This window comes from Pinus tabuliformis, chromosome 2_2 (genome assembly GCF_031772625.1).
Source record: "Pinus tabuliformis cultivar Carrire ecotype Pingquan chromosome 2_2, CPIR1, whole genome shotgun sequence".
Lineage (NCBI taxonomy): Eukaryota > Viridiplantae > Streptophyta > Pinopsida > Pinales > Pinaceae > Pinus > Pinus tabuliformis.
The window spans coordinates 1,122,554,743-1,122,568,118 of NC_142300.1; the positions used below are offsets into that span (position 1 = coordinate 1,122,554,743).

Here is a 13,376-nt window from a genome sequence, read left to right on the forward strand (position 1 = left end):
AAACTTATTCCAAACCACTTCAATAACAAATCTACAAATTAATAGTAGCATGATGTTTATACACCATTTCTGCCACTATAAACCTTCTATTAAATAAAATGGAAAAGCCTTCATGCACTTTATAGCGTCCCAATGAAAAAACTCTTTAACCATATGTTATAATACATTTTCTTCCTATCCAAATTTGACAAATGACAAGACATTACTATTTATACATTAAATTATTGTGGATGGCTTATTAGTCTCAACTAACCTTAATATAATAATTTAGCGTTTATTAATTTTTAACATTTTATAAAATATCGTTGTACCTAATGTGCGACGATATCGAGGTCCCCGTCTCATCAACATCAACAACTAACTCGTAACCATCATAACTTCACGCGGAATGGCGGGTCCCACCTCTGACCGTGTATACTCCGCGTCCGGTAGTGGTGGGTATCGACGAATTTATATATCCTCGAATCGATTTCCAGTCCACTCCACCGAAAGATCTCTGGAATGTAGCGTGTGGAAGATTCTGCATAGGCACCCCTATTTTTAAATCATGGCGTATGACAACAGAGTTTCTCTCAGAAGCGAATTTCAACGTTACGTTGCGTGGTGCAGTTCGTTTGTTACTCGCTTCTGCTATACTATATATTGACTCTCTGTTTCGATGGGATTTGCGGATCCAGATTCAATTGAAGAAATCAAAGAATATTTGTGAAATTTTCAGCGGATATCGAGACAGCGAGGTTAGATCTGAGAACCCATTTTCAGCGGATATTTTTCGCAGGAAGTTCAAGCTCTGTTTCGACTGCAAGCCCTCTGAAGCGGCTCTAACAATGGCGGATGACTCAGCTGAGGGGGTGTCGGAGAAGGCCGTGGGCAGAGAGGAACTGAGGAGGGTTTTCTCGACCTTCGACAAGAATGGCGACGGGCTTATCAGCAAACAGGAGATGAAAGAGTCCTTTGATAATCTCAGGCTGTGCGTGGGCGAAGAGGAATTGGCCTCCACGATTCGAACCGTGGACGTCAATGGCGATGGGTATGTTGATTTTGATGAGTTCGTTTCGATGTATGAATCGATTAGTGGTAAGCGAGGGGAAGAAGAAAAGGCGGATCATGAAGACGCGGATCTGGCGGAGGCGTTCGGCGTTTTCGACGAGAATGGCGACGGTTTGATAACGGTGGAAGAGCTCCAGGCCGTGCTCAAATCGTTGGGTCTCAAGGAAGGCCGAGCGATCGAGGAGTGCAAGAAGATGGTACAGAAAGTTGATAAAGATGGCGATGGGATGGTCAATTATTTGGAGTTTAATGAGATGATGAGCGCTGGATTTAGCAGAAATTAGGCGGAATTTTATTTTGCAGTAAGCAGCGTACCATAATTCACTGTAGATTCATCTTAAATCTCTTGAACACACTTTCTTTTAGAATAAGATGTCATCCTGTGTGTGGTGATTTCAGTTTTAGTGACTGGTGTATTTTTTCCTGCCCACAAATGTATTTTTCACTGCATATATAAAGTTGCCCACAAGTGTATACTTGCCTTCCCAAAGCGTGATGCTCACTGCTAGTTTTCTTGTGCTTTGAACCATAGTTATCCAATTAGAATTAGAATTAGTATTAGAATTCAACGGAAAATTTTCCAGAAATATAGATGTTATAAAACTAAATTATTTTTAAAAAATTTAAAACCTTGATATAAAGTAAAATATAGATGTTATAAAACTAAATTATTTTTAAAAAATTTAAAACCTTGATATATTTTTACTTTGGATCTTCTTAACTAATTATTTATAAATTAAAACCATTAAAAATATTGTACATGTATCTAATATAATATAATTTTATTAAGAAAAAGCTATAAAATTTATCATTTTTAGAAATTGTAACAATCTCAAATCATAAATTTAATATAATCAATAACTTCATTATTAATCAATAACTAAGACTTAAATCTCTCATTGTAAAGTGCATTATAGCAAGTGCATCTAGTGGAAAGTGCACTCTGTGCATCCAGTGAAAGGTTGTACAATCTAATCAATCCAAAACAAACTAGAGGATGGAAGCACACCCAAACCTTAATTTATGAATTTTGGATTTTGTTACAAGTGAGCAAGAGTATTGAAGTGTACCAAGCATAGTTACCGACAGAGATCACAACGAGCACCTGCGTGTTATTACATCACCATGGCCCTAGGAAGGGGCCCCAAGGTCAATTCTTCCTTGCCTCCCAAGCTGACGACATTCCAAAGGCTTGTAGCTACATGCACCAAATGCCCAGTAAATGAAAACCAACAGAAATTTGTTAAAAGAATGGAATCCATCCCCACGGTTGCCCTGTCGACTGAAGAACCTTGTAGATCGGCCCTGAACCTGGTAGAACAAGGGCTCATTGGGCAGTTCACCGGGCTATGGCCCTCGCCCAAAGCTGTTGATGCCTGGGTGCAAAGGAACTGGAGACCTTTGGTCAAAGAAGGAATCAAAAGTCATTTAGTTGGTAAGGGTTTCTTCGTGTTTGTTTTTGAGTCGATAGAGGACAGGAATCTCATATTCAGAAATGGCCCGTATTTCATGGGCCCTCAGGGTTTGTATTTGAATCAATGGACTTCGGATTTTGATCCAACACAGGATGTTCCCTCAGCTATCCCCGTATGGGTACGCCTGCCACACTTACCTCTGCACTGCTGGAACCCCAAATCTCTAGAAACCATAGGCAATAAGCTTGGCAAATACATAGATCGTGCTGAAAGGAGGGATCAATACTCCTGCACGAGAATTTGTGTAGAAGTCGACCTAGAGGAAGGCCTCCCTGAAGCTATAAAGCTTACGGTGGCTGATTGGTCTCACATTCAAGTGTTAGACTATGAGCAACTCCCGTTTAAATGCTGGCATTGCCATGGCTACGGGCACTTTGCTAGGCATTGTAAAAAGAAATCAGAGGAGGAGGCTGATGAACAATGGACTCAGGTCTAGAAATCCGCAGTAGCTAAATAGAACAATAGATCCAAAGGGAAAGGAGTGCTCACAGGGGAGCGGAGCATCTCCATTGGTTCAAGGGGAAGGGAGCACAGGTCCTCCAAGAGCAGATATATCTAGCAACCCCTTCGAAATACTCAGCATACCAGAAGAACCCCTAGCTTCAGTAGTTGAAGAGGCTAAACAATAGCCCATTAATATGGAAGAAGAGAAAAGACCGGAAGAAACAAGCCCCCATCAAGCTGGATCTCCAAAAAGTGCCTCTAGCCCCCCATCCTATGCTGAGATGACAAGGAAGAAGTCTCTTGAGATTTCTGGTTCCTCGGAAGATGAGACAACCGAGAGGCCCTCGAAAAGAGTTGGGAGGAAATCACACAGAGAGGCAAGGGAAGAAGAGGCTGAGAGACAAAAAATGCAAGGCAGCCAGGCCACGATCGAGATGTCCATAGGCAGAAATACTAGAACCAGGCCTCCCAAGGGTGGGTCTGCTCCCCCCCACTAGTAAATAATGCGATTAGTCTCTTGGAACTGTAGAGGCCTAGGGAATCCCTTAAACACTGAAGCGGTGAAGAACCTATTGAAATTAGAAACCCCCGAGATCCTCATGCTCCAAGAGACTAAAATAGAAGGGGATGCCCTTCTTGATCTCAACAAAATAAAATGGAAAACAAAAGTTGGAAAAGCAATAAGTGCAAGAGGAACATGTGGTGGGCTTTCCACTCTCTGGGAGGAAGACAAATATCAACTCGAGAGCTCCTTCCAAACACAACACTGGATCTATACCGACTCAAGCACCATGCAAATAAGATCACCTTAGCTCTTTTTAACCTTTATGTTCCTGTCCTCTATGTAGAAAGGAAAGATTTTTGGCAAACCTTGTCCGATTTTTTGGGCGCTTACTCCCCCAAGAACATAATTCTAGCAGGAGACTACAATCTAATATTCGACCCAAAGGAAAAAAGAGGAGGAGCCAACACCAGGGACCAGTTACTTCCCTTCGTGGAAGACCTGATTCAACAATGGGACTTACTGGATTTTAAGCCCAAAAAAGGGCTCTACACTTGGTCAAACAACAGAGAAGGGGCGGAGCATATATCAACTCGTTTGGATAGATTTTTACTTCAGAGCACCTTCCTAGCCAAAAAGAAGATCATCTCCACTAAAATTCTGCCAAAGTTGACTTCTGATCATAAACCCATTCTTTTGTTGTTCGAAGAAGAGGAAAAATTGGGGCCCATCCCCTTCCGGTTCAACCCTCTATGGTCTGACAAGGAAGGGTTTATGGACACAGTCATGAAGGCATGGCCCATTACTGTTATCAGATCGCCCAGCTATGTGTGGGAACAAAAATTAAAGGCCACCAAAACAGCCTTGAAAGAATGGATAAAAAAGCCTCCAGACTCCCCAACTACGCTCAGAAAGCAGAACACCAAGTAGCTGCTCGATTTGCAACTGGGCATGGAGCAGCAAAACATTACATGCTCAGAAATTCAGATTGAGCAAGAAGCTCAACTCAACACTCTCTGATCATTCAAAGTGGAGGAAGAAGCCCTGAGGCTCAAATCACGTAATCTCTGGCTCGCGTCTAGAGACAAAAATTCTGCCTTCTTCCATAAGAAAATTAGAACTCGTCTTTCTAGAAATCACATTGCTGAAATTACCTCTTCAGATGGGTCTGTCCTCAAAGGCACAACTCTAATAAAAGAGGTTGCAACCTCTCATTACCAGCAGTTGTACAAAGAAGAAGGCGTGGATGATGTCGAGGAATCATCAAACTTCCTCACACACGTTCCAAGATTGGTAAGTGAGGAGGATAACTCTACACTCCTGAAGCCCTTCATTAAAGTTGAAAACAGCAATGTCATCTAGTTGATGGAACCAGACAAAGCCCAAGGACCCGACGGGTTCTTCATTCATTTTTATAGAATTTGCTGCGACATCATCAAGGTTGATCTATTTCGTCTGATCAAAGGCTTTCTCCAAAGAGCCAAAGTGGAGGAAGCACAAATTCCACCTTCCTAGCGCTAATCCCATAAGAAGCGAACCCGAAGGCTTTTTATCGTTTTAGGCCAATCTCGCTTTGCAATTTATCCTAAAAATTTCTCTCCAAACTCTTGGCGAATAGAATAAGGCCTTTGTTGGAAAAACTAATCTCTCCCAACCAAGGGGGGTTTGTTAAAGGAAGGCATATCCTGGACAACGTGATCTTGGTGCAGGAAATCATTCATTCCAGCCACCAATGCCAAGAGAAAGGGATGCTCATTAAGTTGGACATGGCGAATGCCTTTGACCGAGTAAGACATTCTTTCCTTCTCCAAGTTCTTTCCGCTTTTGGTTTCAGCCCTGATTTTATAAAATTGATTAAAGCTTGTATAGGAGAGCCATGGATAGCCCCTTTAGTAAATGGAAGGCTGGCCAACTATTTCAAAGCCTCGAGGGGCATAAGGCAAGGCTGCCCACTGTCCCCCTTCCTGTACATTTTGATGGCAGATTCCCTAAGCCGAAAGCTGACAGCAGAGAAATTAAAAGGGACACTCCCAGGCATCAGGGCGATAAAAGGTTCAGACCCAATCAACCACGCCTTGTTCATCGATGACTCTCTTCTTATGGGAGGTGCCTCCATTAAAATTGCAAGGGCTTTTAACAATGTTATTCAAAATTTTTGCAAAGTATCCGGAGCTCTGGCCAACAGGAGGAAAAGTGCAGTGTATGGCTGGGCAGTAGACCAACAAACTATTCTTTAGATTGCTCAAGCCCTGGGCTTCACGGGCTTTTCCTCTTGGGACAAAGTCAAGTACTTAGGGCTGCCTTTAACTCTGGGAACCAGCAAGGCCCCTCATTGGCAGGGAATTATCTCCAAAGTAAAGCTGAAAATGACTGCTTGGGGTGGCCAATGGCTTACCACAGCTGGGGAGCTCATTCTTGTAAAATCTGTCCCTTCCAATTTATCAGGCCTCATTCCTCTTAGCTCCAAAAATGATCACCGAGTAACTCTCTAAGCTAATTTGAAATTTCCTGTCGCAAGGAGGAAAGGGGAATAAAAAAAAATTCATCTAGTAAGTTGGGACATTGTGAAAAGGCCATTATCAAAAGGTGGTCTTCAGGTAAGAGACCCCGGGTTGGGCAATCTGGGTTTGGGAGGAAAGATTCTTTGGAAAATCTTCTCAAATCATCGACATCCAGTAAGTCAAGTTCTCATTAAAAAGTATTTGCATGGGCTCTCAATAAACAATATGGAAGAAGGAGTCTCCAGCAAAGGAACCACTCTTTGGAAGCTATGCAGCCGAAGCTGGGAGTTCTTTAAAGAACGCCTGTACAGAATCCCTGGAAATGGCAAAAGAATCGGGTTGTGGGAAGACAAGATCATGGGCCTCCAACCCCTCAAATTCACCCCTGAATTTGCAGATCTGCGTGACTGGCTAATTCAACAAGACATCCACAAGTTGGCAAGATATTTCTTCTTGGGACTTTGATGGGAACGAGATTGCCTGGGTTTTCCAACGCCTCCCAGAAAGGCTGCATACACAACACCACCTCTTCCTAGCTGCGATCTCGGGACTGGCTCCCGTGCATCTTCGTTCAAGGGACAAATGGGGTTGGGGGAAGAATGGTGCTTACTCAGCATCGCAGGGCTTTGCAGCTCTCCAAGAACATCATCCACAGATCCACTCTCCTTCGCTCTGGCAGCATGTTTGGGACCCCTTTGGCCTCCCAAAGATAAACTTCTTCTGCTGGATTCTCATGCACAGAAGGGTCCTCACAGGAGACAACCTAGCGAAACGTGGAATCATCGGACCCCATAGATGCCCTCTCTATTGTTTGGCTCAGGAAACGATTGATCATCTGTTTATTGACTGCACATTCACTCAAGAAGTCTGGATGCAGGCTATGCACAAACTCAATGCTCAAATCCCAACGCAGCTCTCAGTAGTTAATCTTTTCACCTCCTGGAAAGGACGTTCCCCTCACGCACTGAAGAGAAAATCCACGTGGACCAAAATCTGGTATGCAATACCAAAATTCATTTGTTAGAAGTGTGGTTAGCAAGGAATGAAGCCATTTTCAAAAATAGTCTGCACTCTCCCATTGTAGTGGCTGCCAAAGCCAAAGCATTGTTGTTGGAAACTATCGAGAACCAGCCTCATAAGCCAGACAATGCGCTCCTCCCTGAAGAGATCAGCTGGCTCGGTGATTCTCTGAGGCGTGCCAGCAAAAAAAAGAACCACTCTTGGCCATGCTCCAACCCTGAGTGGCGGCTCCGGATCTCTGAATTGGAATTTCAAGAGTGGTGGAAGAAACAGGGAAAAGTCATGATATTCTTCGACAGAGCCTCCAAAGGAAACCAACAAAGACAGTTTCAGTTGGGGCCTAGGGCAGAGCACTAACAACCAGGAATAAATCTTAGGATTGCTCAAAGCATGCCAGCTTGCTCAGGGGAATGGAGGGGAAAACCTTCAAGTCTTCGGGGACTCGGAAATCCTGATAAAAACCTTAAACACAGAAGATCAACTCAATAATCCAGTGCTCAACAAGACCCTGCACAGACTCAGGAAAGTGCTTCAGAGTTTCACCGTTAGTTCATTCTACCACATCCTCCGAAATTTAAATAAGGAAGCTGATATAAGGGAAAACATGGGCTGCCTCTTAGCCCAAGGAGAATTTTTAAAAAATGATGAAGCAATCGTATGGCAACCTATTCCATAACTGAGAAGTATTTGAGTTGTTCAAGAAGAGGGCAATGGTGGCAAAAAGATCCTAGTCTCGCCCTCCAACCGACAAAGTATTTGTTTCCACGTTTTTCAATCAATCATCGCAGACAGCGACCAAATGATCTCATCTCTTCAGAACTTCTGTTTTAGCATCTCAGGCAAGATCTCTGTTTCAGCATCACAGCCAGGAACTCATTTCCTGCTCATCCCTCTCACCTCGGCCAACACTCCTGAGCGCCCAAGGCAGCATCTACGCATTCAGCAATCAAGCATGGATAAAAAAAAAGCGGACCAGCTCAATACCCCCATGAAGGCAGTTGAAGCCAGAGCTGATACGTTGAAGGAATAGTTCCTGGGTACCTCCAGTCTTCGACTCTTTCTATCAGCGAGAACCGGAACTGCAACACAAGCTACTTCCTGTGCATCGCCCTCACGGTTCCCTTTGCAATAACATCAGAAACTAACAATGAAAAGGGATTCACATCGTATGGCCAATGAATATCGGTCTTTGTTGACGTTGTGTAGACTGGAAGCACTCCACGGAAGCTCTATGTAACAGAAGTTGTTTTGTCTTCGGCCCAACCACTCAACAATTAATAAAATCTAATCGTTCATGTTATCTCTCTCTCTCTCTCTCTCTCTCTCTCTCTCTCAAATAATAAATTACATTGCAATTTAATTTTACTTTTAATTTGGCCAATGACATCACCAAGGTTAAGCAAGGACATGTACCCATTCCTTTGTGGGGCCAGCCCGTAGAACCCATAATCACCCTATTAGAAGTCAAACCTAATTCAGAATAACTCCCCTGGTGCGTCAAAGAGAATCAAGGCAAGAAAAAGCGGATCTGCCCCAATATTCCAGGGTACAAGCAAACATGATTGCACCTCCTCCCCCTTATTATGAATACTATTATAGACCAAGGGTTTGGTTCGCAATAATCCGTACCGAACCAAAATTACTGAATTCACAGTTGAATGAACCAAATCGGCGTATTTTCGAATTTTTTTGGCTAGTACGACCGAATTTGGTAACTATGATTTGAACCATAACCTTGATGGGCACTCAGACCAGAACCAACTGATCTCCATCCAAAACATTTGTTTAAAAACCAGCATCTGATGGCGGGCATGGTTGGCTTCTTTCTGTCTTTGTATATTCTAGAGTGTAACAGTCTTTCCAAACTTGGTGGATTGGCAGTCATGGAATTGGCACAAAAGATTTATCTCTCTGAAATCGTGAACTCAATAAGGGCTATGTTTGGGGTTGGCCACCTTCTTATGATGCATGTTACAATTCTAATGAGAGATACTATAATTTCTTTTCAGGTTCAATTTGAAATTGATTGTTTTTAAATAAAACTAATCTAAATAAAAAAAATCGTATTAACTACAAATATTAAGTAATTAAAAGTATTATAAAATATAAATTATTTTTATTATAACTAATTAATTAATTTTAATTAAAAGTATTATAAAATATCAACAATTTCATTGTATTCTTTTGATACTACCTAATATATTTCATACCTTAGCCAGAAATCAAGGCAACCATGTAGATTAAATAGCTCATTGTAATGTACCTCATTCAAAGTATATATATGATTTGCACATAACAAAAAAATGTCATCATAGATTTGTGGAGAATTTTTTTACTTTTTTATTTTCATCACTGCCCCTTGTAGATTTGTTTTCCTCAATATTCTAATACTTTATTTCTACTATAAAGGCCCCCTCCTTATGGAAACTTAAATAAAAGGTTAGGGATTCATATGTTTACATAGGCCCATTTTTGGCATCATATATCTCTTTTGAGTTTGTAACATTTACACAATTCGAACTTAATACATTACTTTAATTACTATATAATTTTACTATTGGGTTATGATTTATCTATATGGGAGTGTTCTAATTATGGATTTTACGTTAATTTTAATTTCATACCTCCTTCGATGTGTACTTTTCATCAAGGATTATAATGTATCTCCCATCTTATTAGCATGAGGAGCATACACTCAAGACTTCGTGGCCTAATATCACCTTGACACCTCTTCCTAATCACATGGGCTATTAGGAATGAACGATCGTCATCCTAGGTTCCCATCCAACAATGATTGGTGTTTCTTTGGGTGGTTAGGGTAACCACCCTACACCCTCCTCGACCTCCTGTGTCATTTGCATTCTGGAAAGTTTGTAGATGGAGTTCTACTCGTAGGCTAGTAGGGAAGGGTTTTCCTTGCTAATTTGACATTCAAATGGTTAGTTTCGTAATACTCTTGTTATATCTATATCTATATCTATATATATATATCTATATATCTATCTATATATATATATATATATATATATATATATATATATATATATATATATATATATATATATAACTGATACTCATAACGGTTTTGTCCTTGTCATAGGGCAAGGATGTTCATATTTTTTTAAGGGTTGCAAGTTATCATCAAGGAAACAAACTCATTTATTGCTTAGGTCTTCCTCCTTCTATTTGCAAGTTAGGTTTTCAGATGTTTAAGGTTACGAACACAATCATTTTTCGGAGGGTTTCTCAAAATTTTTGTTGAGCCATTGACATTTGGCCTCGTCTTTTTCGAAGCTCTAGAGAAAGTTTAGATTGTTAACTTGTTTCAATTTCAGTTTCTCTTTTTATTTTAATTAAAAAAAATATGTAAAACTCCTCTATGTCCTCAAGGTTTGCGTTTCTTCATCACTCTCACTCTTTTGAGTGATACTGTACATGAAGTATTTACTGATTTTTTTGCTATTGCTCCTAGAAATTCTAAATTCCCTTCTATTGACGGTGCTGGACCCGCCAACATGTCAAGGGATCTCCCGGTAAGAAGTCCCAATTAGACCTCAGACCATTTGGTGTAGGAGTCCCAGCAGTGGGTCGTATGGTATCGCCTTGACTGCGGTTTCGCACAGAGGCAAGTAAGATGTCCCTGTTGGTAGCAAGGGTGTGACATATGCAGTAAGTCAAGGAAGGTGCATGAGCAGTTCTAACACACGGAGGGTGAGGTGAGTGCGCCCCTTGGAAACGTGTGACAACACGGAGTTAATAAGAGAACACACGAGATAAGATGCGTCACAACATGGAATGAAAGTGAGCTAACAATCCAAAGTGATGGTTAAACCAACAACACGTTTCAGAAAGATGCATACATACATATACAAAAATAGCTACACATGCATGCGTAATAAAACGGATACATATATCATTTAGAGTAAACAAGACAGTTAAAATACAATATGACATATGCATGAAACATGTTGGCTCTGTTATATTAAGAAGTGTAAGTTCCAGTCATACAATACATCCATGTCCAACAACTAATTCCGACAATGGTACGTTACAGTCACTGCCACCTGCTCCTCCAAAGAGATATACTAGCTATGTGCAGTGGAGAAGCCAAGGCTCGTTACAATACTGTTCAAGCTCTCTCTAAGATAGTCCTATCGGAAGCTTGGATGACCAAAAGCCTATATAATGAGCTATGAGGGACTATATATAGCAAAGGGTGGGGTGGCCCTTGACATTCCCCTTTGTGACAGTTCATCTACCCTCATGACTCTTCATCTACTTTATGATTGTTACATCCAACTATCAACACTTGAACTTACACTTGACAAGACGTTACATTACAATGCACATGTACCCATGTGAGACAAAATGGCTTGAGCAAGCCATGCAAGACATCACTATGACTCGGAAAACTGTTGGAAGACCAACTCTTCGACATCCTCATGGTGGTTGACAGTAGCAAACTGATGCCAAGCTCAGTAGTCCACGATGGTGTCCGTGTACTCTAAGGTGACATCTTTCTGGAAACAAACTCTTGCCTCCATAACATCTGGGTACACTGCTCGGGCTCCTCTATCCAACTTGTCTGATAGCATGCGCATCATTGTCTTGAGTGTGGCCAGACCAACAACATACTTGTGCATGGTGTTTGCACTGATCAACAAGTCTAGGTTGGTGGCTATGCGCATCAACTCGTCAAAGTACGAGTCAAGCTCCAGTCAAACCTGTGCCTTTGTCTTTTCCAACATGAGTGTCCCAATAGATGGATTCACATGTGCGTGCACAACAACATCCATACTCTTGAATACATGTGCATGGGAAGCCAATAGACTAATTATGAGCTACGAGAGATCTTCATAGTTCTCGATCTGACTTCGGATGCATGCCTTCAACTCAACTGCTCTAGGCTTCATCATCTTAGGCAAGTGTAACGGGGCTCCCTTGTATATCATTGTCCATATTTTCATGTAATCAACAACAACATGCACGTTGGACAAGATACGTGCTCTTCTAGCACATCGTTGCTGCCAACCATTGAGATGGATGACTACCTTATGCACGGTACCAAACTTGGAATACAACGCCTGCATGACCGTGTCAAGGGAAAATACTTCATCCAGTATTGCCTTCTTCAATTCTACTCGGGCAGATGCTCTAACCGATTCTTCTCCTTGCTTGGCCATCTATAGCTACTTAGCCATTCGCTCGTTCTCAGCTATAAGGAAGTGAACACTCGATCCTCGATCCTGTTTGTGCATGTCAGACATGATCACTTGTTCCTCAAACTGTAGGAGATGTATGATCATCTGAAGTTGACACTCTGCAATATTGCACAACTCTATGTTGAGACTCGTCGAATGAGATGTTGTGCATCTCTCCTTTCGACTGATCTCCAAGGATCTCAGTGTTTCCTCAGCCGCTTGGGACTTGCTCCTCTTCTGGATGTGGTCAAGCTAGAGGGTCGACCTCTTGGTGGTGAGGCATGATGTCGATATCTTTCTCTAACTCTTGTTGCTCCATGTCTGTATCCATCTATTCAAGTCCTACTCGTATGATGGATCACCCTATCTGCCTGATGCCAGTTGTTCTGATGAGTCTACTACTTGTACGGGTGCAATTTCATTTGTCTGTACAAGTTGCGCCCCCTGTTGTACATGTTTCTATTGCGCTTCCTTCTCATGTTTGCGCAACTCTTGTTCCTTCTGGAGTTGCTCCTTCAACACATGCAACTCCTTCTCTATTTCCTCCATTCTCCATTTCTCTCTCTGCCTTTGTGCGTTTCTCTTGTCGCGTTGTTGCCTCTTTGCCTCTATTGTCAAAGTTGTTTTCTGCACATGTGGCTTTGCTCAGAACTTGTAGCTTTTCTCTTCTTCCATGTTGTCAACAATCTTCCTTTGCACTTGCCACGCACTGGTATGTTTACCTCCGCTGCTGCTGCTTCTGGTGCTCTCTGGGATGCTGCGTCACGCTTCTTCGCTACTCATTACATAGCGAGGCCAGCTGGTTCATTGGGTCTAGAGAAACTGTAACAATATCTACATGGGTCTTCCTCCGCCCAATGACATCCCCCTTGGATCCAATTAAACTGTATTCTCATGCAGTGGTCTTTCATAAGACAATGCGGGTCATATGGATTGTAACTTCAGGCGTCAAATGGGTATTTCTTCATCTCCTTTGCTTCGACATCTACATGCTTGAAACTCTCTATCTTGTATAACCCGATCCGCAACAAAGAGCAGGCCAAGGTGCCTTCTTCTTCCGATGTAGCCTAGCTAATAATCTTGTCGAGGTGTGATATGATACTTCTTGCATGACGATTTTGTCCAGGGCAAACTTTGGTAGAACATGCAGAGGCTTCTCCGCGCTATACATCTATATGAAGGT

General features: G+C 41.9%; 1 pseudogene; it reads left to right on the forward strand.

Annotated features, from left to right (window-relative positions):
* The first annotated feature begins 469 nt into the window (after positions 1–469).
* Positions 470–1,522, forward strand: LOC149197339 (calmodulin-like protein 3 pseudogene; annotated as a pseudogene).
* Positions 1,523–13,376: the final 11,854 nt, after the last annotated feature.